This window comes from Triticum dicoccoides, chromosome 2B (assembly GCF_002162155.2).
Source record: "Triticum dicoccoides isolate Atlit2015 ecotype Zavitan chromosome 2B, WEW_v2.0, whole genome shotgun sequence".
Taxonomy (NCBI): Eukaryota; Viridiplantae; Streptophyta; class Magnoliopsida; order Poales; family Poaceae; genus Triticum; species Triticum dicoccoides.
Window position 1 is genome coordinate 821,936,808 of NC_041383.1, and position 2,862 is coordinate 821,939,669.

The 2,862-nt window shown below is 42.6% G+C and overlaps 1 protein-coding gene across 1 annotated transcript in view; it reads right to left on the bottom strand.

Annotated features, from left to right (window-relative positions):
* Positions 1-1,885, bottom strand: part of LOC119366622 — a 7,185-nt gene extending 5,300 nt beyond the window's left edge. The window contains exons 1-5 of the mRNA XM_037632386.1: positions 1,858-1,885; positions 1,696-1,735; positions 1,044-1,117; positions 807-855; positions 108-157 (exon numbers count right to left, since the gene is read on the bottom strand). The gene's annotated coding sequence lies outside the window, so the exon portion shown is untranslated. The remainder of the gene's footprint in view (positions 1-107; positions 158-806; positions 856-1,043; positions 1,118-1,695; positions 1,736-1,857) is intronic.
* Positions 1,886-2,862: the final 977 nt, after the last annotated feature.

Genomic DNA, 2,862 nt, shown 5'->3' on the forward strand with positions numbered 1-2,862 from the left:
GACATTGCAGACTGAAAACAAAACCAATCCTTGACAAATACTCCTTCTAAAACTAATCTAAAACGTCTTATCTTAGTTTATAGAGGGAGTAGATGCAAATAGCATACCTGTAGTTCCTATCAGCATACTGGTTACAATTTGAACGTTTGATCTGTTCCTGAAATCGTTGTACAAGGAAGTATTATAAGCTTGTTTTTGAATTTACAGAGCATAAAATTTGTGATTAGACTGAACACTTGTAGTTCATTGTACCAACTACCAAGTAGCCTTTTGAGAAAGGATAATAAGCATAGGTTATCCTTTTTTTAGGGAACTCCAGTGAGAATGGATAATAAGTGCAGACCTATCCTAGGGAAAAAGGAACAGTCTATGGTCCGACCAGAGGAGTGACCCTATATCTGGCCATGGGCCGGGCCGGGCCGGGCCTGGGCCAGGCCTAAAAGCCCACGGCAGAAAACTGAGGCCCAGGCCCTACCATCAAGCCTACTTTTCAAGCCCAAGCCCGGCCCATCTGGTAAAAAGCCCTGAAAAGCCCTTAGGGCTTAGGGCCGTGGGCTGGGCCTCTTTCTTAAAATGCCAATATGCCAAGCCCAAGCCCGTCCAGGCCCTGCTGGTGGGCTCAAAACTCAGGCCCAAGCCCGGCCCACGGGCAAGCCCATCAGGCCTAGGCCCTGGATTTTAGGGTCGGGCCTGGGTGGGCCGATAGGGCCAGGACTAAGTGACCCTTACATGTGTTCACTTCATGTAAAAAAAAAGGGGGGTTCAGAAAGGTGTTGATTTTAATATAGATAAATCTGAAATCTAACCACTTGAGAGCAAAGAGCATCAATTCGGGTGCCAAGGGACTCCAGTGAGCTGCAACGGAAGAATCGGAGGAGAAAAATGGTGAGCTTAAAGTACCTTAAAATTTAGGTACAACAGGATCCCAAGTTAACTTGCTTTCACTTTCCTTATTAAAATGGAGAAAAAAATCCTTTTGAACTAAGAAGGGAAGTTCTTTGTACTATTTTCTTCAATACTGTATTATTGTACAAAGATCTTACCGGTGAAGTGGATGGAGCGCATTTTCTAACACTTCAAAGGCCGTCTTCTGGAAAATATTGTTCTCGTTGCGGATCTGCACCAGCACAGGACAATCAGTTTCCAAAAGCACATTTACTGCAGCTGTACTAGACGGTCCAAAACTTCTGGTGTAAAAACCATGTCCATAAAAGCTTATCACCTTTCTACTAAGGAAGGCAACGGCCTGAGTCGAGCAGTTAAAAGAAAGGTCAATATGAGGATATCAGGATATGGTAATATAGCAAGCATTTCTTGAACATACATATAGGCATAAGAAATCAATGGAGGTAGAAGCAGAATAGGAAATTCTTGTACTAGCTTTAAAATTTCGTAATCAGCGTGAAGGGAAGAACCCAGATAAGATTTTGTGAAGGCCATTGATGGGGCCATTCGAGCCTGAATGTCTTGAACACATTACGAATTTAGCCATTGATCGGGGGGCCGATACTTTGGCTTTTTTTTAACAACTTGTGTAGGGGTCAAACAAAAAAGGTGTAGTTTGGAAAGGATGACACTTCAGATAAAATGGATCTAACAGATTTTTACCGTAAGGAATGAACCCAAAATGGTGCTAGCAGGTAAATCAAAAGTCAAGGAAACAGAGTTGGTGATTTATTGAGGCAATGTAATTACCGCTTGACGAAGCCTCCTCTTGTATTGTACCTCTTGCTTCCTGCATATGCCCCATGGTCAGTTTTATGGAAGAGATAAATCTGAGGGAGAGGGAGAGAAAGGGGGAGGTTTCTTGTAAGTTTTCCTTTAACCAAAATATAAGTACCTCGCTGTCCGGATTACCTGGATCCCTTGGTATCTAAGGCTTCACGATAAATTTAAATCTTGGACCCCTTGGTATCTGAGGCTTCAAGATAAGTCTAAAATCTTGGATGCCTTCGTTTCTGAGGCTTCACGATAAATTTAAATCTTGGACCCCTTGGTATCTGAGGCTTCAAGATAAGTCTAAAATCTTGGATGCCTTCGTTTCTGAGGCTTCACGATAAATTTAAATCTTGGACCCCTTGGTATCTGAGGCTTCAAGATAAGTCTAAAATCTTGGACGCCTTCGTTTCTGAGGCTTCATGATAAATTTAAATCTTGGACCACTTGGTATTCGAGGCTTCACACGATAAGTCTAAAATCTTGGATGCCTTCAGGCTTCATGATAAATTTAAAATCTTGGATCCGTTGGTATTTCAGGCTTCACGATAAGTCTAAAATCAATGCCTTCGTATCTGAGGCTTCACGATAAACTTAAAATCCTGGATCACTTGGTATCTAAGGCTTCACGGTAAATTTAAACAACTTGAAGCATCCTGGTACATATGCAGTTTGAAAAAGATCTTCAAATTTCGAGTTTATCAATTAGTACATTTTCTGAAGCCTTTCCATATATCGTCTGTAACAAGTATACCTCTTTAAATACTGTAAATGAGCTTAAACTTATACACAAACCAAGTACCTCATTGCGTCGAAAGGTTGGTAGGTTTGCCAAACGCTCAACCATTGCAACATATGCTGTCCCAAACGAAAGAAAATTACATTAGAGGCACAATATATTACCTGATTGAGTGAGAGATCCTGGCATGTGGCCGCCCAACCTTCCATCTGCCCCTGGTCTCCCCAAGAGGCTGTGCCGGGGCCATCTCACTGACGGCGATTTGTCCGGTCGCCGAACTATTCCTGGAGAGCTAGATAGATTGGTTAGATCAGGCTCAAAAGGCCAGTGAGGGAGAAGGGGAAGAAAAGGGAGTACTTTTACAATCAACTTGCTAAAATAGCTAACCCTCCCCCTGGCGACACGGG